This window comes from Zootoca vivipara, chromosome 3 (genome assembly GCF_965207765.1).
Source record: "Zootoca vivipara chromosome 3, rZooViv2.hap1.1, whole genome shotgun sequence".
Classification (NCBI taxonomy): Eukaryota; Metazoa; Chordata; class Lepidosauria; order Squamata; family Lacertidae; genus Zootoca; species Zootoca vivipara.
In genome coordinates this window covers 75,628,060-75,653,619 of record NC_142586.1, presented here as the reverse complement: position 1 = coordinate 75,653,619, position 25,560 = coordinate 75,628,060, and the positions used below count along the sequence as shown (strand labels likewise).

Sequence of the window (25,560 nt, the reverse complement as noted above, 5' to 3'; positions counted from 1 at the left end):
TGTTTATGCACAGGACTGGACACAGGAAGATCCATATATGTACTTGTGACCCCCTTGCGTGCGCACATTTACAGAGGAGGGGGAAAGGAGCCCAAGAACTGTATAAGAAGCTTTGCAAATTTGTGTTTCTTTACTCTTGTCGTGAAACCTGACCACCAAGAGTCTCTTAAATATTTAAGAATTAAATTCTTTCTCTGAATCCAACCCCCGGTGTCATTATTGACTGTCTCTGTCCCTGCCTGGGCGCAACTTAAGAACCCTTAGTAGCTAATAAGGCTACAGTCTTCAGTTCAGAATGGCATTGTGGTGATTTTTTCAATTCAAAATATGTCACAGGAGTAGACTGATACCTAATTATATAGGGTTGGATAAAGACCTAGGCATGCTTGCAATAAGCCCATGACTAACTTAAGATAAACTGATTTCACAGGGTCTACCATAAGCATGACTAAGTCTGGATCCAGCCCATAGCCTTCAAAAAAGAAAGTTCAATCACAGTTCCAACTGCCCTTTCCTTTTGGCCTGCACATCATAAGCTATTAAAACTGAGCCATGCCACCCATCATTCACTGATATCATTTTTCATCTTTTAAAGTTCTCCAAATAGACATTGCTTTGCCATGGTTGACTTTGTACTCAGTCAAAAGTACAAGGAAGATTGTTTCACCAGGGACACATGTAGAAGCTATCAGACACTAGATTACTTGTTCGTCACTGCTCATTGGATTTTCTATTTGTCTTTATCAGCTGTTAGGGTCACTGATAAAGGTACTGCTTGTGCAGCAAGGATTGCATTACTCTGAAATCGAAGGAAGGGAAGACTAAGAAAGGGAACAAACATGTTTCTATGTCGCTGAGCTGCTACAAGCAATAATACACCCAACCATAATTCTCCCCCCCCCAACCCTGCGGTTTATCAATTGACGTGAAAACATGTTGTCACCCCAGGGTACAATAATCATCAGAGGGTGCAGCTCACTTGCTCCCTCTGAGGGCCTAGACTAGTTTTTATATCAGACAACTCCTAATAATTATTTCTAGAAGCCAAGTACATTTTGCAGCTAGGCCTCTGACAGCTGCGTTCCTCGTCCCCTGCGAGAGGCACTGCGCCTCTGAATATCAGTTGATGGGAATTGCTAATGGAACAGATGCTATTGCGCTCATGTCCTGCTTGCGGTTTTCCCAGAGGCATCTGGTAGGCCACTGTGACAACAGGATGCTGGACTGGTTGGTCCTATAGTCTGATCCAACGGGGCTTTTCTTATGTTCTTCTATAGAGATACTTGAGCTGCTTAACTTCGAACACTATTGGATTATGCTAATTCAAGTCACCTAATGAGCACTTCTATTAACGCTGCCACTTCTATACTGCACGTTTGGCTGCAACGTATTTTGTTTACCCAACTTTCTCTCTGTTTCCCTTGAGCCCTTTTTGCTATACCCACCTCTATACTTTGATTCCTGCTTACAGTAGCCAAACAAATTCCTAATTATGCATGAGAAGTGTGTACTTTTTCCTACTCTTTTTAAAAAAATTATTTTAATTTGCAAATTCATTTCTTTTTACTCCCTACAAAGTGGTAATCCAAAATCCTGGTGATTTCTCAGCACAAAGAGTAGCTACATTAATCCAGAATAAACAGCTTTCTTTCTTTTGTATATCGTAACAGTGTACAGTACTGCATTTTTATAGAGAAAGTTTATAGTGTAAAGGTTGTTTAGACTATCACAAAAACTGTTGTGGGAATTTTTACACATGCACACTAGTTTCTCTCTGTCAGTCTCAGACCTTGGCCCAGATCCAATTAACTTTACAATGAAATGCATTTCACATATTTTAAAACGTGTGTTAAAACTTCTAAAACAGCAGATTCAGAATTCAATTTAAACTAGTAAGTGTGTGTCATGGTTGAAAACTGCACAAAATCATGCTTTGGGGATGGGCAAGTCAGCAGGTCTTGGGCGAGTCAGCAGGTCTTGAGCTATTGTCATAATACTTCAAAGAATATATTAGGGCAAGGCTTTCACATTTCTGGTAGAGATTCTGAATAGTTCAGAAAGGCTTTTGCTTAAGCCAACTTGACTCAATCAAAGTGTCAAATCTTTTGATATGTTTACCACTGTGCAACTATGGAGGAAACCTCAACATTTTATCTCAAAAATGTTTTAATGGATAGTTGAGCAGCTCACTCCTAACCCGTTTCCTCCTTGTTACTCTCTCATAATGTTGCCCTAGCTCTATTTTTTCACACTGCTTCCAATACTATCTATTTTCCAAGGTTGCAATCCCAATGCTCTTGTGTTCCTCTATTTGCTGGTATAAATTATTTTAAAACTGCTAATTAAATAATAAATAATAAAATGAAATGAAATGAAAAGGTTTCTCCTCCCATTGAAAACAAATCACTACTACAACTGCAAGTACATTTGTAATTTTCACATTAGTCCTTCATTTCTTTATTGAATTTGTATACCCCCACCCAGAGGCGTAGCAAGTCCAGGTGGTACCCAGTGCGGAATTTTTTTTGCCACCCCCGTCATGTCGCTTTGCCACCCCCACCCCCATGTGGCAAAGCTGTGCCCTCTTGGGAGCCATTGCTCCGTCTGTCCCCCTCCCTCCCTCCCCGGCTCGCTGTAAAGCTGCTTACAGCGAGCCAGGGTGGGAGGGAGACTGGGAGGGCTGTAAAGCGGCAAAGCAGGAGCTGCTTATGGCGAGCCGAGGAGGGGAGGGGGCTGGGAGGGGCAGGATACTCTGCTCACAGCTGCAGCCACAAACAGAAGATTCTCTACATGTGGCTGCGGCAGCACGGTGGTTGCTCGTGCCGCAGTGCCGGGGCGCCGCCTTGTCACCCCCTGAGACGTGCCACCGGGAGTGCAACGCCCCCACTCCCCCCCTATTGCGATGCCACTGCCCCCACCCCAATCCTGCAGGTCTCATTATTGCCTGGCTATGAGAAATCCAGTGAAGAGAAGGAGGCAGATTGTATACTGATCTTAAATAAAAGGACATAAACATGAACATTATTTGAAAAAGGCTGTGAAATATTAAAGCATTCTCCTGTTCCACCAGTGAACAAACATGAGAAAAACATATAGATCTGAAAACATCTCTCATCTACATAACTGTGCAATGAATATCCCTTTCAAAGTACTGCTACATTTAATAAAGAATATCGTCTCAATTTAGGGACCTAAACAAAAATTTCTCATATGAAAAAATAGTTGGGGAGGGATGTGCACACACATTTTCATTGCAGGTTGCAGTCTCCTGAAGGGACGTAGCCAGGATCAAAATTAGGGGGGGGGCAAGGGGAGGGGCCAAGGCACAGGGGGAGGGGCCACAGTGGGGCAAGGAAAGCCATGGTTGCTTTGCGGGGCTCTGGGGCTTTCCCTCCACCCGCCCCACAGCCAGCCAGGGAGAATGGAGACGTCCCTTCTAGCCGGCTGGCTCAGAGCCGCGCAAAGCGTTTGGCTGGCTTTCCCTCCACCCGCCCCACAGCCAGCCGGCTAGAAGGGACGTCTCCGTTCTCCCTGGCTGGCTATGGGGCGGACGGAGGGAACGCCAGCCAAACGCTTTGCGCGGCTCTAGGGCTTTCCCTCCACCCGCCCCACAGCCAGCCAGGGAGAAGGGAGACGGCGGCGGGCGGCGGGCAGCGGGGCAGGCTGGCCACCAGTGGCCCTGCTTCTAGGGGGGGCAACTGCCCCCTCCTGCCCCCCTGCCTACGCCCATGGTCTCCTGAGCTGCATTTTGTAGTCATTACATGTTAAATTTGACCCTAAATTAACAATATCTAGGCATCATTAATAAAAACAATAGAAGTACAAACCATGTCTTATCTACAATATTTGAATAATTTCACTCATTTTTCCATTTAGCCTACTATATAATAGAAAATATGTACTTAGCCTCACATGGATATTATAGCAGCACAAAGCATAATTATATATCCCATTTCTCTCCTTCCGAAATGCTCAATTAAACCTTTCAACACTATAGGTTTTGTCTTGCTTAGCTGAGATGCAAAATTGCCTTTGAAAGTTATTCAACTGGCACTGCTCCTTCTGCCCTTCAATTGCTACATATGTTAGGGACATAATTAAAACTGGAAGGGGCTGTTCACTTGTTCATAAAGTGGATTTCTTCCACATTTCACCTACATTCAGGTCCCCTTTTACCTGGACACAGATGTTATATTGCTGACCGGTATATAAACAAACCTCTGAACATCCCAGCCTTCCCCAGCTCTCCCAAAGGAGCTCTTCCTACAACACACAAATTGTTAGAGCAGTCTGAAGCTTCAATGCAAATATTTGTGTTATAAATTGTAAATGAAATAATTAACAGGAACAGATATACCACAAAGGTGGATAAAACCCAGATGTTTTCCTCCAATCTCTTATTCTTTGAAATATGATCACTAGGATCCAGCATGAAATGCGCTGACGAATAAACATTACTTTTTTCCTGATTCAAAATGTTTGCAGAAGTGTAAGTAATGCAAGTGATTCCCAAACAGTGTCCTAGAACACACTAATACAGGGCTGCTGCCATGAGCGGGTCTGCCAAAGTGTGCCTTGAAATCCTAAGCAAAATTTGGTGCAAAATGAATTCCACCCTCTGTCCGCTTATGGGAAGTGGTAGCAGGGAATAAGGTTGCGCTGCAATTCCTAGGTGCAGGTTCAGCCCATAAACACTACTGACAGGAACAGATCATCCTATAAACATCACCTGTGCCAAGAAAACACAAACGGGAGCTGTAAAGTTGTAAAGAGAAAACCTGCCCATGGTTGAACATAAGAAAAGCATTCTGCTCTCACAGTTGCCAACCAGATGCCTATGGGAAATCTTTGCTTCCAGAATTGATCAAATATGGACTGGGGGAGGGGTGGGCGGGACTTATCTGAGTCACAGGTATCCCATGTTTGTGGTAAACTGTACTAAAGCATAATGGGTCAGCAAGCTTTGTTCATATATACAGTATTTAGAGAGGGTGCAAAGTCCTGAAGGATGAACATTTCAGGTAGTAGCATTACATAGCCGTCCTACAATGGTGGGAGCCGTAGAATCCATAGAAGAAATACCAGCATCTCCCATGCAGCCAGGGATGAAAGTGGGGAGCAGCTTTCTATTTATTGTTTCCACAAATGAACTCTTTTCCTGTCCCGCTAACACCAATAGAAATTAACTATGCCTGCATTTTAGAAGGTTTTTTAAACTATGTTTTAGACATTTCAATTGCATAGTTTTAGTATCAATGTGTTTGCTGCCCCTGGATCCCTTTGGCAGAAGGTGCAGGATATAAATTTAATAAATAAATAAATATAGGGTGCATGTCATGAACAAGTTTGTTGATAAACTTGTGAACAGAAATGACAGGACAGGACTTTGGAAAAAAAAAGGTTCTTGAAGAGAAGGCTAGAATATATTTGGTGCTTTTATAATCTGAACAAGAGAAAGTATACATATTTCTCTGTAAGTCACTTAACATACTACACCGTGAACTACCTTTTTGCTTCATCTATATTGCAAAAAGTAATTAAGATAGCAATTATAACTAGAAGAGTTTCAGACTGTGCTAAATTTGCAGCGCATGAACTGGGAACTGGAATAATGAAAACTTTTCATGGGAGTTAAACCCTTTATTATTTCAGGAGATATTTTCAGAACAGATTAGAAATTAGCTTATTACTAATACTTGAAAAGATAAGGAGTGATCGTGTTAGAAAAAAATCAGGGAATGGTATGAATGCCTGTATGCAATAGAACACGAAATAAATTTACCAATCTGTTGGACTTTTAAATATCAGTGCTCAGTGCCTCCTATTTTTAAGGTTCTCTTGAAAAGATATTTTGAATCAAGCAGCAGAAAAATCTGTTTGACTACAATTTGGAGCAGAAAATGGAAGGCAGGCAAAGTTCCTCTTCCCGCTCTATTTCTTCTCTCCAAATTCTGTTTTCCCGAAGAGCCTTTAAAACAAAACCAAACATCAAGCTATTGTCACATGCATTAGAGTAAAAGCTCGAATTCCCTCCTAAGTGCGGAAATGCAATACCAAATGAATAGTGAGGTAAGAATTCACCTCTACACCATCTTGTTCATTACCCAGGTGAGGAACAACCACCTTCTGAATCAACCACAGAACCAAGGAAACTATTTCCAAGTCCAGTATCCAGATTTAGGGACCCAGCACTTACTATAGCGATAGCAATAGGACAGAACTCACTCAACTCAACGTGTCAGTTGAGAAGGTCTGCCCCGAGGCACTTCAGAACAAAAGCTGAACACAGCAAACAAAGAATCATAAAACATATTCACATATGTCAGGAAAGGTTACAGGTCATGTGAAGTAAAGCACACATGGCTCCACACTGGTATCTTCACCCCACATCACCTTGGAGTGGCCCCCGATGTGCCCAGGCCATTTGGCCATTTTAAGTCTCGGGTGTCTGGTGTTACCCTGGCAACTTAGCCTTCAGTGAGGGAAGAGCACCATGAAATCCTCTTCCTGGATCCCAGATAGCTTCAAGGATAGTTGTTTCACACTCTGGTGCTAACGCTTCCTGCCATTTGTACCACTCTCAGGAGTAAATAAGGAGAGATGGAATGCAACGTTGGCGGGGGGGGGGGGACTCACAAATGCAGAACGCACAAAAATCAAGCCTAATACATTCTAAAAGGTTAAATGAAACATTATTAAAATAATAAAAATAAAATATACACCTGGGTTCTCTAATTCTTATAGCAACAGCAAAGCCCATCTTTGCTAACTACCCAACTATGTTAACTGCATCCAAATCAGTGGCCATGCCTGCCTCTTGTGGGAGCAAATGCCATAGTTTCAGGGGTGTAGGAAGATAGGGGCAGTGGGGGCAATGCGCCCCAAGCGACGCGATCCCAGGGGCACCATCGCCGCTGCCCACCCTGCCCGCAAAACGCACGGCGTGCCCTGCCCCCAAAACACACGTCACATCACTGGGGGCAGCACGCCTGCTCTCCGCCCCCGGTGGCGCAGCATGAAGCTCCGCCGCTGCATAGTTTAACTTGCTCCCACAAGAGGCAGTGATGGCTACCCACTTGAATGGCTTTAAAATAGGATGAGCCTATCAGCAGCTGCTAGCCACAGTGGCTATATTCTGCCTCCACTATTGGTGGCCTTGTGATTCTGAATATCAGTTGCTGGAAAATGTAGGAGGGGAATACAGTCATACCTCGGTTTGAGAATGCTCCGGTTTGAGTACTTTCGGTTTAAGCACTCTGCGGACCCGGAAGTGTTTACTTCCGGGTTCCGCGGCATATGCATGCTCAGAAGCAATCTGTGCGGTTCACGCACAGGCAGAAATGGCACTCCACGCACGCGCAGAAATGGCGCTCAGTTTAAGTACTTTTCGGGGAGCAAATGGCTCCCCGGAACGAATTGAGTACTTAAACCAAGGTACCACTGTATGCTGTTATGCTCAGGCTCTGCTTATGAGAGTGTCCCATAGGCATCTTATTGGCCACTATGAGAACAGAATGTTGTGGGAACTAGATGGGTGATTGGCTTGATGCAGCAAGGCTATTCTTAAGATTTCATAGAACGGCAGGACACATCCCAGTTGTATGCCCCTGCAGGAATTGAAATGGTCCATAACAAAATGTAGGTGTGTTCCATTAACTTTCTACTGTCCAACTCCCAATCTCATAATGTTACTTCTGATTTTACTGAGAGTTCAATTTAACTACAATTCTAAATGATCACAAATGCAATTTTTAGAATGCCTTTGCAACTCCACATAAATCAATGAGTTTTTGAGCTGGGCGGCACACTGGGAAGTTCTACAGCAGAACGCTAGCAAAGCATGAGACATTTGAAGAGCTTCATTAGGCTTACTACTGCTTTCCATATGTTCTGCAGCTGTAGTGAAACAAAATAGGTATCATTCACCCTCCCATACCAACACAACACACGAAAATTATTTGCCAACTCAGCACCAGATCATCAAAGCGGGTCATTATCTAGCTGTTTGGAGATTAAAGCAGAACAAAACAAAAACCAATCCCAACACACACCCCACAAGGTCCAATTATATGAATACAACTCACATAGAACAAAATAATAGTGTAGGGTTTTCTTTTTGAAAGATTAATTCCTTGTGTTTTGACCCACCTTTCAAAACAAAATCTTTCCAGGCAGGTTACAATATAAGCTATTAACATAACAACATTTAATTTAAATATATATTTAATGATAAGCATTATGTCACCGGAACAGTAATATCAGTCTGCCCTGGTTTCTTTATTTGCTGGCAGGGTGGAAATTGCCTTGAATTGGAACAAAAAGTAAAGCTTAGCCTATTGACTTTTTTTTTAAAAAAAAAAGCATTAATGATTTTCATTCTTATCAGATTTTGTATATTATTTAAGTAGAACAGAATTAAAAAACATGCACACACAAATCTAATACCATCATCTTCTTGTGTAAACCTGCTAAACTAGAGGGAGAAAAGGGCAGAGATAAAGATCTGGCTTTGTCTACAGATGAGTGCTGTGCAATGAGGCAATGTTATTTCCTATCTCATTGCCCCTAAGCAGGAACAGTTAGAGTTTTACAGAGGATATGTTCACCTAATTGTATCAGGCCTCTTTGTTGCCAAGGTGTTTTTTTGAACTAATCCACGGAGATCCTTTGTTTACCCCTTGCCTCTCCCCATTTTAACATATGTTCCCAACAATTTATCTTGTTTGAAGACTGCCTGACCTTTTCACTGTGTTGTATATTCTCTTTTAAATTAACATAAATATCTCCTGAAAAGCATGCGCCACCTGCTCCTTATGGCTTTAAATGCAGTGAAGTTCACAGCTTTAATATAGTCACTACTTATAGTCCAAACCACAGAACCTAGGGCTTGTCGACGGTTCGAATCCCCGCGACGGGGTGAGCTCCTGTTGTTCGGTCCCAGCTCCTGCCCACCTAGCAATTCGAAAGCTCGTCAAAGTGCAAGTAGATAAATAGGGACCGCTATGGCGGGAAGGTAAATGGCATTTCCCTGCGCTGCTCTGGTTCGCCAGAAGCGGCTTAGTCATGCTGGCCACATGACCCAGAAGCTGCTCCCTCAGCCTATAGAGCAAGATGAGCGCCGCAACCCCAGAGTCGTCCGCGACTGGACCTAATGGTTGGGGTACCTTTACCTTTACCTTTACTTAAGTTTTAAATTGAAATATGTCCTAAAGCAATTGAATATATTGCATGTACAGTAATCATCATGTATGGTTCTGCCAATGCTGCTTAACAGCCACATGAACTTGAGGTGGATGAATGAAGGGACAAAAAGCCGTTACTATTGTTGCACAAACTCTGAACTTTGTGAGATTCCAGAATTTCCTGGCACTTACTCAGGGTTCTGAGGGACAGCAGAGACTGTGGTGTCTTTATGATATATGGTTTATTTACACATATATACAACCTGAGCCTATGATGGAGGGGTCACAGTGTTACTATCCCAAAAAGGTCTTGCTTCTCCCATAGCCATAGCCTTGGACAGAGATAGATTTAGGAGAGTATCACCAGTTCCCCTGCACTGGGCACTGAGATGAGAAGGCACCATAACAATGATGTAGAATGGAAGGTGAAATATGGTGTGTGTGTGAATCTTGGCATTGCACAGAGCGCCACTGAAATTTGAAAGCCCAAAGCTTGCCACTGCCTTGGATCCCAGCAAAAATCAGACATGGCTCTGTCTCTCAGCTGCCCAGCTTGCTTCCTGCTTCTAGATCACACACCTCAAGTTTAGCTTTTGTTCATCTAAGTACCAGATAGCTGAGGGGTGGGCACCCATTTGTCCTCTGGCAGAGAGCCACTTCCTTCACAACCCATAGGTAGGCCATTATCAAGGAGCTGTCCTGTTCCAGCAATTTAATCCTTGTCGGATCAAGAAATTAGAAGGCACTCAGGGCTATAGCCAAACCCCACTGCCCCAACTCACAACACTATGAACTTTAGGCAAAGTAAGATAGGAACAATCCAGCATGTGAACATAAATCATTCCAAAAAGGAGAAAGGAGGTGCATCCCACCTGGAATCAATAAGCACTCAAAGGTGTTTATCTTTCCAAAGAATTCTGCTTCATGCAGATTTCCCCACCTCTCCTTCTCCATATAAATGCTTTCTCTCTTTTCTCTGGGAGACTCAGAGTCAACATTTTTGAGCTGTGTTAAGGGCTTTTGATAGCCCTAGAATTGTGAAACTGGGTTAAATCTGAGCTTTCTTAAAATACAACACTGAATTAGGGGTCCCTTTTTAGAGAATTAAGATGATTTATTTACCTTATACAAATCTTCACTAAGCAATTGCCTGTTGTTGTTTTTGCTAAAGCGGATAAAATGCCCCCTAATGAGCTATAAAAGCCTTGAATATGAACCTTTCCATGACTTTTATATTTTGCATTTAAGCACATTTTACCAATCATCCAGTGTCTTGAGGCGTATGGCTTTCCCCTTTTTGATAAGCCACAGTACATTCAACATGCAGAAACAGATTCCAAAATGCATGGCACATTTGCTGATAAGAGAAATGGGAACAGGAAAGGAGGAGGTAAAGGCTCTGGAGGAATCTGCAAATGCAGTAACTAAAAAGCCAGATCAAAGAACTACAAGAATTCAGCACACACAGAAAGGATTGCACATGAGGATCGAGCAATGCGGATACTTCTGCATACCAACTGCAAAGCTGATTATTTCACTTGGAAAGCTACTTCTAATGCCACAATTTAAAACATAAAAGTAGCCCAGCTGGATCAGACCAAAGACTAGTCTAGCTCAGCATCTTGTTCCTCACAGTGGCCAACCAGGACATAAGGGCAATAGCCCTCTCCTGTTGTTGTTCCTTCTCAACAGCCAGTATTCTGCTGCACACTGCCTCTGGACCTGGATGTAGAAGAAAGCCATCAAGAGTAGTTGCCACTGTCAGCTTTATTCTCCAGAAAAGATCTTAGCCAGTTCCGTCACTTGACAGCAATTTATTGTTATTAATTATTATTATTAAAATTTATTTATACCCCACCCTCCCCAGCCAAGCTTGGGCTCAGGGCGTCTAACACCAGATATAAAACTACTGATTAAAATACAAATTAAGAACAATATTAAATACATTAAAATTAATATTAAACTGCAGCCTCATACGGAAGGAAAAGGAAAAGGAAAAATGGTGGAGGGGATCAGGTTGGCTCCAGGCCAAATGTCAGGCAGAACAACTCTGTCTTACAGGCCCTGCGGAAAGAAATCTTTTATTCAAATAATAAATAAAGTCTGAGATTCAGTGAGGTTCACTGACTAAAGCACCAGGTTTCAGTCTGCAATTAAACCCAGCACTTCTGCCAAGGCCAAACTGTATCAGTGATTTTGCAGCCTGCCTACACTGTACTGCAATGCACACCACTCTGATTTATGAGCACTGTGAGATTCCAGGGGTTCCAGGCGCTTACCCAGGGTCCCTGTTAACTTTTGGAAAGGAGGCATAGTGGCTTCTTTACACATAAATACAACCTGAGCCTATAATGGAGGGGTTTGTAGCATTAATACCCCAAAAGGGTTTTATTTATCCCATAGCCAATAGTAAGCCATATCCCAGGGCAGTTTACAACATAAAAATAGAAAATGAGAACAGAAAATATATATTATAAAAACAAGAAAAGAAACAAACCAATAAGCCCCTCCCACAAACACATTTAAAAGGACATAGAATGTTAATCAGCCAAAAGCCTGGTTAAAGAGAAACGTTTTTGCCTGGTGTCTAAAGATATGTATTTAAGGTGCCAGGCAATAATCACAGATGTGGCATGAAGCAAAGCACCGTCTCTTTGAGGCTGCATACTGTGTGTCATGTCCTCACCAAAGGGTAGTATGACAAACAAGCTGACATAGTGGCACTTGGCTTTAAAAAGAGAGACTTAGAATCATAAAAATTGAAGGGACCACGAGGATCATCTAGTCTAACCCCCTGCAAGGCATGAATCTTTCACCCAACATGGGGCTTGAACCCACAACCCTGAGATGAAGAGTTCCATTCTCTACCGACTGAGCTATCCCTCATGGACTTCACTGCCCTGTTGTGTGCTGGCAGGGCATTCCAATCCTTTGAGAGTATGTAAGCACTTTTTGTTATGTGTGCATGCATTTAATAAGGCCAGTATTTATAAATTGATTGTGTGAATGCAATTAACGCGCGTGCACACACACACACACACACACACACACACACACACACACACATCCATGTGGGAAGTTAGAAAACAGCACCAGGAAATCAAGGGGTTGGGAAGGAAAAGATCTAACTCTATCCTTCCACCCCTGTCCTATGGTCCCAATGGCAGGTTCCTTCTATTTTTACACCATGGGGAAACCCTTCATTAACATGTGCTGAACATTTAAAATATTAATTGCCAAGCAAAAAAGCTCAAAGCAAAAAAAAGGATCAAATTAAAATCTTTAATTTTGAACATCATAAATTATTTTTCACCTCTCTAAGCAATAAAATCCAACTTCATACATCAGTTCCATTCCATCAATTATTATGCAAATGTCAGTAAGCCAAACTTCATCAAAGTTAGAAGTTTTGTAGTAAGATTTAGAGTCTATGGATAATTAGCTCATGGAACTCAATGCCACAAGGTGTGATGGTGGCCACTGACTTAAGTGGCTTTAAAATATTCACTACTACCTATGACAGCTACATGGTACTTCCTTGTTCAGACAATGGCTGCATTTGAACAAATCGATAAGCTTTTATTTATTATTATGGAAACAATCCTTGGATTCATGTACTCTTCACTTCTCTTCTAGCATTGCTGCCAGCAGGAAATGGTAAATTTCTTCTAAATAAAGAAAAAAAAATCCCTTTCAGCATTTGCGGAGGATGGAATCTACAAAAGGTTAATGAGCTAATAAAAATCAACAATGGCTTACCTCTTTCTTTAAAAAGAACCTGGGAACCCTATGGAGGCAAGAAATTGGCAGAAATTTATGTTACGGCAGCGATTTCCTGCTTCCCTTACATGCTAAAACAGTTCTACATTGGCTACTGAACTAATGCTTTTTTAAAAAATTGAATTACTGTGTAATTTACTATGCTCGCCAGTTCTTAAAATCTGATTTCTAGTCATGCAAATGTTCAGAAGCAATTGCGCGCGCACACACACACACACACACACACACACACCAAAAACAAAAAAACAAAAGAACCAAAGAAAAGTTAAGCCAAGTAATTGCATAACAGAAACATTTTGTCCCTGGCACAGTGTGCCATAATAAATGCCAGAATAACTTCATTCATAACTATACAATTATGGCACATCAATCACCATACACTTCCTATAAATTACTGATAAGCACAGTAAACCTGGATGAATCTCTCTGCTTACCTCCAATTATATATATATATAGATTCAGGTCCAGTATACCTGAAGGAGCATCTCCACCTCCATCGTTCTGCCGGGACACTGAGGTCCAGCACCGAGGGCCTTCTGGCGGTTCCCTCGTTGCGAGAAGCCAAGTTGCAGGGAACTAGGCAGAGGGCCTTTTTGGTGGTGGCGCCTGCCCTGTGGAATGCCCTCCCAACAGATGTCAAAAATGAAAACAACTACCAGACTTTTAGAAGACATCTGAAGGCAGCCCTGTTCAGGGAGGCTTTTAATGTTTAATAGATTATTATGTTTTATTCTTCTGTTGGAAGCTGCCCAGAGTGGCTGGGGAGACCCGGCAAGATGGGCGGGGTATAAATAAATTATTATTATTATTATTATTATTATTATTATTATTATTATTATTATTATTATATAAAAATGCCATGTTTTCATAACCTATTTTCTGGGATGAGTAAAAAGATGATGGTAACCCTCAAAGTGACTTAATTCAACAAGTTGTCATTGGTAACTTGAATATATAAATGTATCCAGTCCCCTTCCACCCTTAGCTCCGCTGCGCCTGGGCCCGCAACACCCTGCGTACATCAGGAAAAGAAAGAAGTAGTAATGGTACTCCATGCTCCTTGCCAAGTACCGTAACGAAAAAGCTGTGTTGCCAAGTATCATCTACGAACTGAAAACGACGACTACAGTGAATGCAATTTGCTTTTTTATGGATTAATCTCCAGAGATCAATTGATTCCCATGGGACCTATTAGTCATAGAATTGGAGACTCATAGAATTGGAGAGTTGGAAAGGACCACAAGGGTCATCTAGTCCCACCCTTTGCAATGCAGGAATCTTTAACATGGACGGTTTCCATTTCCATCACAATTCTCTGACATGCCTACTTAAAGCCCCTCTTACTGGAACTGTTGAATATTGAAAGCGGAAAGTTTTTAATTTCTTAAAAAGGAAATAACGAAGCACATCCCAGCCACAAATCTTGAGCCTTTAGGACTGTGGGGGAGACTGCTAGAAACATAATAGTTCAATCCTTAAGCTTGTAGGGTCAATCGTCTCAGTGTGAAATAGGCTTCTATGGCATCACAACTGGCATTAATAATTCACTTAGGAATGTAATTTTCAAACATTCATTCTTGTTCTTCCTCCTTCCTTTGCCTTCATCCTTGTTTTTTTTAAAAAACAATATTCCATAAGCTTCCCTTTGTGTCAGTTGAGTGCTTTTTAAAATCAGGGCACTGCTCTTTTCTGATGGAATCAGAATCTCTGGGTGCTTAGCTTCTTCCCCTACCACTTATGGGGTTCCCAAAGGTACCTGGTACCAACTGCGAGAAAATAATGGTGGACTAGATGGGCCTTTGGTCTGACCTAGCAGAGATCTTCTGATATTATACTCTATTAGCTTTCTGGAAGCAGTTTCCCCTTACCCGTATCCTATGGATTTCTCCTATATTGATTTTTTGTTTCCAAATAAAATTGGATATGTCATGAAGAGCCATACAAAATCAATTCCACAAAGCCTCAAGACTACTTAAAAGAGTGCTGGGATACTAAATTAATAACAGGGGTAATAAATATCCAGCATACTTTTCTGGCGGAATTCCTGCCACTGACTATAATGGGAATCTGTGGATATCCTAGCATTATCTACTGGATATCAGAAGAAAGAGGCTAAGAAGTCTGATCTGGTCATAAGCATTGGGCAACAGGGGTAAGCCCCCCTCCCTAAGCTCAAAATGAGCTTTAAAAGCCCATTGTCAGCTAGAGAATCACCAAGGATAGCTGACAATCACAAAAAATGGTGAAAAAAGCCACATGTCCCCTACCTTTTTTCCAGGGTTACAGGAATATGAAGATTTCTAAAATATCTCAGAAATATGCTTTAAACAAAAAATTAAGTGTTCCTTCTACTTCGTGCTATTATGACCCCCTAAATATTCTTTAACCCCACCCCCCCTTTTGGTAAGTCTTGTGAAAGGTGAACTACCAGTAATTTATTTAGTTTAATCAAGTGTTTCAATACTGGACATTGCATCTGCCTTCAGTATATTTCATGGACTGCATTCAAAATCATTTTGTTTTCAAGGATTTTTGTAGAGAAAATAAGTAACTGATGAAGTGTTAGAATTTTTTGTACCTGGATGCTGTGTTATTCCCATATTCCAGGAACCACATCCAGGTGGCTGTTTATGTATTTGCAGTCTAGTTACAATCATGTTACAGTCTATAGCTGTTATATTGATTAAGAAAGGGTAAACTGGCACCATGAAGCTATAAAGCTTTCATGTTTATCTTACCGCTGATAAGAAAGGATAGCTGTAAAACCTATGTATAAATAATACCCTTGAGGTCCTAAAATCTTGCCTGCTGCTTGTATACTTTTAATCAAGCAGAACCCTAAACAAATTTGATTCTTCTCACATGAATTGGTATCCCGGCATAAATTGTGCCTTTTATATCTACAACTTTAGAAACGAGAACAAGAACGGATTCTGAAGGTGCTATATTTTAGATTGGGGAGCAGAATCTGAATGCTTGGGATTAGCAACATGGAATTGGGAGATTTACTTTCATTTCCCTTCTTTTTGTAATCAGTGGCTAGCTGCCGTATTGCAAGGGTTATTGCGGTTTATCTTTCAATGGCACACCTTCACAGATGTCAGAGTGCAAGGTGTTTAATTCTTAGAAATGGCAGAATTGTGGGTGGCTCATTGCTGTTTCTGCTAAAGAGGTTTGTCAATTACATTTTATCAATTACATTTAAAATCCAGTTGAGTGCTAATGCAAGCAGTCCTAGTGTCCTGTACTTCATGCCAATGCAATGAAGGCATGCCAATGAGGAGCGCATTGCATGGTATGAGAAGCCCTTGCAAACCTCCCATATCCTCATCCATCCCTCTATCTCTTTCTACCATGTATGTTACTCACGCTCTGGAGCACAAACAGATTATTCCTGGAGGACTGAATTGGTATATAAGAGACACATGAACATCTCATTCCTTTCAATGCCCTTTCATGCCACCTGTGGATTCATCTTTCTGGTTATATTGGCGGTGGAGATTGGGGGGGGGGGAGTCATTTGGTTCACATTTTAATGTGGTTGTAACAGGTTCACATTTCCTGAACCAAGCCACAAACCAAAATACAGGTTTCCTTCAAGATTCGCAGTTCTCTAAGTTTTGCAATGGAGCTTCCCCGACAAAGAACAGAGAAAGTGCATGCAAACTGTGTGTATAATAGAAAACAACCAGACATAATCTATCCAGTGAAAATTGTTTGCAAAAGTGCATATACTAGGTAAAGTGCAACTATTAGGGAAAACATGTATGCAAACACGACTGGGTTTCCATGTGATAATTTCTTAAAATTTTGCAGATGTATGCAGACATGCGGCGGGAAGCGAAGATTCAAAAAAGTGAGAAACTTAAACTGACAGATTCATCAGTCCTGTTGGTATGGGATTTTTTTAAAAATGGGCATAAGGGGTTTTTTGGGGGGTGGGATAGTAATCAAGCTTTACCATCATAGCAGTATTACAACTGTGGACAAGTAAAGGGATTTTCTTCAAAAATTCTCACTGTTTGAAGCAGATATTGTACATACCTTCCAATTAACTAAAGACACCAAATTGCTGATCAGTCCACCAGGGTGCCATGGAGCCCCAACCTTGCTCTCACCTTTCCCTTTCCCTTTCCCTTTCCCTTCACTCTCTCAGAAAGCTATTGCTGCAGCTCACCCCACCAGGCAAGCCACTCTTGAGCATGGAAGGATCCAAGGATCAAAGCCTTCACTTCACTGCCATTAACTGTCAGGATCTCCTACTCTCAAGTAGGACCCTGGTAGAGACACATGTCCGGCTGGCATGGTCTCTCCCTCCTGGTAGCTCGTTCGGGAGCTTCACACGCTTTCACCAGCCCGAATATCACAGTGACTGATGCCTTGGAGACATCAGCACACTTAGGGATCCGCAGAGTTTGCGCAATTGCGTAACAGAACTCAGTAGCACAGCATTTGGCTAATCTACTTTTATTTACATATAAACACACACGGAGCACTGTAACATGGCTCCCTCTCTCTCAGGCAGCAAAGAGAAAGAACAAAGGACAATAGTCCCACTTCAGGAACACAGTAACACAATCATCCTGTCTCCGTCACTTCCCACTGTGGAATGAAAACATATACCATCATGTGATAGACAACAATCCCATGAATGCAAACATGGGGAATGAATCTCCAACATTAACAACATTTTTATGTCCATCACCATGGTTGATGGCAGTGAAGTGAAGGGCAGTACTTAAGTTATTTAACAGCCCTTGGTCATTTTCTTCAGATTTGCATGCAGAGCAGCAGCAACACAAACACAGTTGTGCATGGAGATACCTGCACTCTACAAACAGCAGACTGGAGCTGGTTGGGGGAGGATCCAGAAGACAGAGTGTGGCTCAGGGTCTAACAGTCTAAGAGACACTGCCTTGCAGCACCAGTGCTTATAGACCTGCAGTATATAATAATTTCCCCATTCCAGAATTTGAATGCTACATAGCTTCACAGCACCAAAATTTATTTTCATATATAAACAAAAGACGTAAAAATGTTCATTATTTTTAATGACAGAGATAGAGATTAGTAGTGAGCTCCCTCTCAGCAACCTTCCGCCGTCAAAGTTGCTTCATAGGCAAAGCCATTAACTTGATAATCCAAAATTGAGTATTAACAGCCTATAGCTATTAACTTGAATTTGAGTATACGTTTTCTTAAATGCTCATGTTCACATTTTTGAGGAGGAATGGGGGGGAAAAGGGAATGGATAAGGAGGGCAGAAAGAGAGAAACGTACAGCATAACCAGAAAAATGCTATGCAAAAATGCTGTGTAGCCTGTGCAAAAATCAGACTTAACTGATAGCTGCCGAGAGAGCATGAGGAACTGAATCTTACAATGCAATCAGTTACAATGCAATCAGGATGAATTGGTGGAAGATCCTTTTTCTGCAACATGAAATAGTCAGTGGATCCCTGCCATTCCTACCTTGCACTCCTCCTCTCCCAAAGTTATCAATTAATTTCAAAGAATGCAATGGAGAAAATGGGTCCCATTTTAAGAAAGGAGAAGCACTGTGCAAAAGTAGGGCACTGTTTCTTCTCCTGCAGGGTTTTGGAGAGGTTAAGAAGTGTGAATCCCTCTTGCAATTCACCACCTCCCTAGCTACTCCACATGGACTAAGGAAAGGGGGAAAGGCAGAAGATACTTGTTCTACTTCTTGCATTCTCAGCACCCTGTCAGAAGATGAAATTATATCCTGCTTCTGCCCCAAGTCTTCTGGCCTACACAGATTAGTTTAGAGAAGAAGCCAGGTGTAAATGGTAGCTGAACAGAAGAACAGCTTTATTGTAAGCCTGGTTCTATGCCCAATAAGTGTTGGGCACTGTTGCCTGGCAGTGCTGGGGTCCACGGATCAGCAAAATACTGGTCAAGGTTTTGCTCAGTATCTGGCCCATGCAATGGGCTCATGGGAAAAGGCTCTCCCATGAGCTCTTGCAAAAGGGAGGGGAACCCTATATAAGGTTGCTTCCTTGGGAAGGATCAACATAGTATAGATGGTCCCCCATAAGGGAAAGATTGACCATGGCACTCCCAAGCTTGGTTTGAGTATCTGCCTGGTTGGAATCTGCACCCTGGTTGCCCAGTGAGGCCTTGCTTGCTTGGCTTGCAAGTTGCACCACAGAAATGTTCAACACTGGCCAACTTCCATGGAATGTGTTTGGGGCAGTCCGAACTTGGCATACCCCTTCCATCAACATGGGGTGTGTAGAAGGGTTAACTGATCCTGGCCTCGATGCCATTAAAATATCATAGATAATATTTGCAGTGGAAGAAGATGGAAGTGAAATGCCATAGAACTGATTTGGGCAATATGAGTTACATAGGGGCATGTTCAAAGGAAGCACCACTTTCATGTTCTGTTTCATTAACAATGGCAAATACTAATACAGTGGTACCTCGGTTTACAAACACAATTGGTTCCGGAAGTCTGTACTTAACATGAAGCGTACTTAACCTGAAGCGAACTTTTCCACTGAAATTAATGGAAAGTGGATTAATCCGTCCCAGATGGGTCCACGGAGTACTCAACCTGAAGCGTACTTAACCCGAGGTATGAGTGTAATTGGTTCCATAAGTCCGTACTTAACCTAAAGTGTACTTAACCTGAAGCGAACTTTCCCATTGAAAGTAATGGAAAGTGGATTAATCCGTTCCAGACAGGTCCGCAGAGTACTTAACGATCAAACCCAGGCGTACTTAAACCGAAGTATGATTGTATGGAAAATCACCATACTGTACTGATAAATAATTACCGGTAACTTCATTCTGAATATAAAAATGGCAACTGAATTGCTCCCTTTTTAGACAATTGTTCCTTTCTCCCTCACCTCTTTGCAGGAGGCAGCCAGAGATGTGAAAGGAGGGTTTTATGTGCACACCTCTTTTTGACAGCTGCTTCAGAGTTTATGAGGCAGCATGGGTACACAGGTGTTCAGCTGTAGTTTCTCACAACACACAAAGTGTCAAAGAAAGACACATTCCCTAAACACCCAGAGGCCCAAGCTAGGGAGTATGCCTATTGTATTCTCCTTCACACTTGATGCATTTCTCTTACCTGAAACACATTTAGCTACCCTGAGTGAGGCTGAAGACAGATAATGCTTTACTATAATGATATACCAGCTTTAAGGCTCTTGCACTACTGAAGTGGATAATCTATCTACAGCAGGAATGTGAACGTCAGCACTGGGGGCCAAATTCAGCTCTCCTGGTCTCCCTATCTGGACCTTTTGACTCTCCCTAGGCCACCTAGCCTCCCAAGCCACAGAGTCTTGCCAGCCCTGCTTTGCAATTTCTTTTGAGTGCTTTTGCCCAGCTGGAATGTGTCCTAGAATAATAGAATTGTAGAGTTGGGAGGGATCCCAAGGGTCATCTACTCCAACCTCCTGTAATGCAGGAAACTCCCCTAAAGCTTCCATGACAGATGACCATCCAACCTCTACTTAGAAACATCCGATGAAGGAGAGTCCTGTCTCTTGCTTGCTTGGATTGAGGTTAGAGAGGGGTGTGTTGGAGTGAAGAAACTAGCCTACCATACAAGAGTCAAATTAACATTCATTGTTCCATCCATTTCTGTCTCTACATCCATGTGGCCCCCAGAAGATCACCCAGAAGAAAACATGGTTCTTAAGCTGAAAAAGATTTCCCAGCCTTGACCTACAGCCTCAGTCAAGGTCTAATATATGATGTTATTCTGAAACTACAGAGAAGTGATAAACAACAATTCAAAACTAAAATCCTACCTAGGCTTCAGGAAAGATAAGGCTATAAAGGGAAAGATCAGCATTGCAAATATTTGCAGCATGGTTTATAAAATAACTGACACTGACAAGCAATGTCTTTCCTTCTCAGGTAATCATATCAGAGTCAGAGATGATTTTATAATGCCATAAGTTTTACTATTTGAAATTATTTTATTTGCCATCTTTGTATCTTGCCTTTTATCCAATGAGCCCAAGGCAGTGTACATCCCTCTGCCTCCAAGCAAGCTTGTGGGGGATGTTTAAGCTGAGAAGCAGTGACTAACCAAAGTATCTGAGTAAGCTTCAAGGCTGAATGGGGAGCTTTCCACTCCTAGTCTAACACTAGTAAACTTCTACATGCATGGTAAGAGCTTCTCTCAATATTTGCTACTGTGCAGCTGAGTAGGTACTAGTTTTCAAAGTACATTAACCTCAGCTCTTAATGCTTCAGCACTGAATTATATTGTAACAGAATCTGTCCTGAAGAAATGATTCAGAAACGACCAAGTTCCTCGTGGCAAACTTCTTTTTAATGCATGTCAGATTCATCTATGTGCATTTGGATTGAAAAGTGCAAGGATGACTCAGATTCTGTTTTTAAAACTCTTGCTTTGGCCACTCTTACTCCTCGCTGCTATGTAGGGCACCCAATTTTGTGAAGCAAATGCCCACTGCACACTTTGGTTGGGATTAGGAACCTGGAAAGAAACTGGGATTCTTAAAAGAGGGAAGACGAAGGAAAAGTAGCTGCTTATAACACATTTGGGTCACTGGCTGACTTATCACCATAAAAGGTAAACTAAGGTCTATGCTTTCCACCTCAATGAAAGGAAAAGATTCGTCTTCTGAATGGCTCAATCTCCTCATCCATCTTTAAACTCATTCTGTCTAAAATCTCAAATGTAAATGTTACTTTCAATTCTGATACTTCTGGCCACTTTAATAAGATAAACTTTCTTTTAAGTACATATTAAGACTGCCTTTATGCAAATAGATGATATCAAAAGCATACAAACAGCTACATTTAAAGATGCATTCCAGGAGATGGTATTTGAAATAATTTCATATTAATGGGCAGGTGAGCATTTTTTGAGCTACCAACAAGTTACACTGTTTGTGCAGGGCAAGGTTGATTGAAACATTCATAACACTGTTTTCAAAATATTGTACAACCCACCCGTCTAGAGAAAGCTAGTTTTAAGGTATCAGGTATACAAATCTGACAATGCAATGAAAGAACAGCACAAAACAGATTCTGGCAAAGCAAGTTTCCGTGCTATTCATTCTCTTCCTACCCAACAGGGGAATGAAATGTGTTTCCTGGACTTTACACCCTGCTCTGTTCGCCAGCAAAGGAAGGTGGTACAGAATGAACTCTTCCTGTGGGCACTGGGGTGCATCATTGGTCAACCAGCTGATTAATTAATAGCACTGATGGACTTCCAGAGATGAGTTAATTTTCAGCCAGAAAAGTATTGGGCATATTCAATGAGCCTGTTTCTAGTTTCTTCTTTATTTTTACTCCCTACATGCAAGCATAACCATCCAGTGAATTCGATCCCACTTACAGGATAATGTAGCAACTGTACAAATGAGAAGTTTTGTATGTGTTTATTGTTGTCTTGCTTGCTTTTGTAATGTCTGTAAAGCACACTGAAACCATTAATGAAAAGAGTACATAAATGTGTTAAGTGAAATAAACAGTGCCACACATAAAAACTAAGCTAGTGATTAGATCTGTAGTTTACAAGGGATGCCAGCTTTGGGGGGGAAAGTTTGGGGAAAGAAATTAGGGATTCATGTCATGGCACACAGGAAAGAGAGAAAGTTCTTGGGAAAAGGAGCCAGCTGGCCCATTTTAAGTTATCTCCATTGTTGTTTGAGACATCAAAAGAGAATGCTTACTGTGGAACTCAAACTCATTCCTGTTTGCCTGCATGAAGAAAAGTATTAGAGGCAGCATCCGAACTAGGATGAAAATCAAGAGTAAACAAAACAGTTTATTTAAATTTCTTAAACATGAGAAATTTTTAGGGAAGTAGGGTACAATTGTATTTTCCTACACTTTTGTTTATTGCATAAGAAATGTAACTATTTGTTATTTTATGTATTACATTTGTATCCCATTCTTTCTCCAGTGATTTCAGACTGGCATGCATGGTCTTCCCCATCCAATTTATCCAATCCTGAATGGCAGTTTAAGGTGAGAAATAAGATAGCAGCTTCAAATGAGCTTCATGTCTGAGCACATGTTACTCAGGCATTGCAAACATCCCCCCCCCCCAAGTTAACGTGTTAATTATTTCGGGACCCAAATATTTATCACCCCACACCACACCTTGAGAAATCTCATTTGTTCAGCTTTCAGACCACATTGTAGAAAAAGACAGCTCCATTTCCCCACTAGTACTTCCACTGCAATGCCAAATGTTGGACTGACTGCTGTTTGACAACATCTCTATCAGTACCTTGTGCCCATACCCAGCAGTATATTGTTCTCTTCTATGTTCCTATCATTTTGACATTATTACGAACACTTATTTAGTTTTTGAAATGTGCAAGGAAACCACAAAACTCCATACCCAAACCTGGCAAATAATAGTGAGGCTGCCTCATTCATTGATTCAAGTTCTAGGCATGCCCTGGTTCAGGGAGGAACAAGATATGGCAAGGAATTTTCTCTACTAAGAAAAGATAGATAAAATTTCATTCTGTGTAATGTACTGCCAAAAAGCAAATATAAAATAAGGAATTATTGTGAGAATAACCACATTATAAAAAGAAGCAAAATAGGGGTTAAAACCTATAAAAATCTATGACCTCAATCATGGACAGTTAAATGGCAGAAGCTTCCAAACAGTGAAAAAAATTATACTATATATGGCATGGAACTCACATATAAACATTATTAATTAAGTGTTAAGACTGACTTAGCAGAATGTGGCTACTTGATTTGATGGATGCTTATCTTAAACACAGTTATGATTACTAGCCCATGAGGGAAAGGATACTTGAAAACAAGTCTTACAAAACAAGGATACTTGAAAAGAAGCCTTTTGTGCCTTCACATGGCTCATAAGAACAGCTGGTCAAAAAAATATCCCATACATATAACTTTGCTGCAATATTTTGAGGCACTTTTTGTATTCTAAGCTCATGCATTCAAGAAACATGCTAGTTAAAATCTGTCACATTTTACAATCTCCGTACAGTATTTCCTTTTCATCTCTCCATAAGTTACAAAGCCATCTTAGAACAAAGATATGAAGAAATATGAAAAGGTATGAATTTGCCTGTTATAACACCATTTATAAATTTGTGTTTTTCAAGGTTGTAGCAAAACAGTAGTGTTAGAAATATCACAGGGAGGGAACTGGCCAATCAGAAAGGCACCAAGCACTGACAACCTTCCATTCTCAAGTATATGCAGAAAAAGGGTCATAGGCTGGTTGTTATGGATTTTGTATGCAGGTTCCCATTTACAGGAAGTAACTGCAATAAAACACAACAGCAGTGTCACCAGCTGAACTTCCCTGGGCATCAGCCTTCCCATACCTAGTATGCTCCAGATGTTTTCAACTGCAACTCCCAACAGTCCCAGCTAGAATGGTTAATGGGCAGAGATGATGGGAATTATGATCCAGAATAGGCATCCCCAAACTTTGGCCCTCCAGATGTTTTGGACTACAATTCCCATCTTCCCCGACCACTGATCCTGTTAGCTAGGGATCATGGGAGTTGTAGGCCAAAACATCTGGAGGGCCGCAGTTTGGAGGTGCCTCATCCAGAACATGCAGAGGTCACCAGCTTGTGGAAGGCTGGGCTGGATACAACCCCCCAGGTTCCCAGCCTAAGACTGTAACATTTGACTCATCATACTCCATGAAAATCCAGTTTTAAATCCCTTCATAAAACAACTGTAATTTACTAAATCTTTCACCAACAAAGAAAGATGATTCAGCTGAAACTTTATGCTTTGTGTAGTCAGAACTTCATCCTCCATGTGTTTATTGTTCGAGATATTTATCGGGCAGTACAGATGTTATCTTATAGTAAAATGCAAGTTCATACTATTTTTAAACATAACAATAAACTATAAACATGGTCCTAAAACAATTTCCTGGAGGCAGGAATTGCCCCACATTGTTTTATGCGAAGAGTACGGAAAGAGAAGAAACCCATTTCTTCTATAAAACTCACTTTAAACAACAGCAACAGAAGCAACAGCAGCAGCAGCAGCAGCAGCAGCAGCCCTACATTGTGCAAGGGTAAAACAATTATGAAACTTGTTCCTACATCCCACTGTTTCACCACTCAAGCTTGCAGACTCTTAAGGTAACTCTAGGTAGAAATAAAAAGCTGAGGGAAAGATGCACATAACTTTGTGTTAGATTGGATTTGGACCTTAGAGATTCAACTCCCATGTCCTATCATCATCAGTGCACAGTCTACACCAAAGCATTATCCGAACAGAAACATCTCTGATACAACACAGAGAGGGTAACTATGGTATATGCTAAACCACTAGTGATATATTTTGTCCAAATCATTAACAGTAGCAACTTCAAATACAGCAGTGTCACTGATGTAAAACAGCCTTCTCCTACAAAATGACCTCCCAAGCTGCACCGGCTAGCACAGCCAGTTGTCTGGGATGAAAGGAGCTGAAGTCCCACAAAGGCACCAATAGTGAAACATGTAGCCCCTTTTGTAAAGCTACCAAGTAACTATAATTCAATAACCTTGCCAGATCTGGCAGCTATCGTTCCAGTTCATGCACTTTGAGATCAACATAGCGGATGTGTGACT

General features: G+C 41.4%; 1 protein-coding gene across 6 annotated transcripts in view; it reads right to left on the bottom strand.

Annotated features, from left to right (window-relative positions):
* Positions 1-25,560, bottom strand: part of CHRM3 (cholinergic receptor muscarinic 3) — a 235,255-nt gene that overhangs the window by 157,825 nt on the left and 51,870 nt on the right. The window contains exon 3 of one of the 6 annotated variants that reach the window (XR_015949081.1): positions 6,970-12,969. The exons of the other annotated variants lie outside the window; for them this stretch is intronic. The gene's annotated coding sequence lies outside the window, so the exon portion shown is untranslated. Of the gene's footprint in view, positions 1-6,969; positions 12,970-25,560 lie in introns of those variants that run through there. 6 annotated transcript variants of the gene reach the window in all.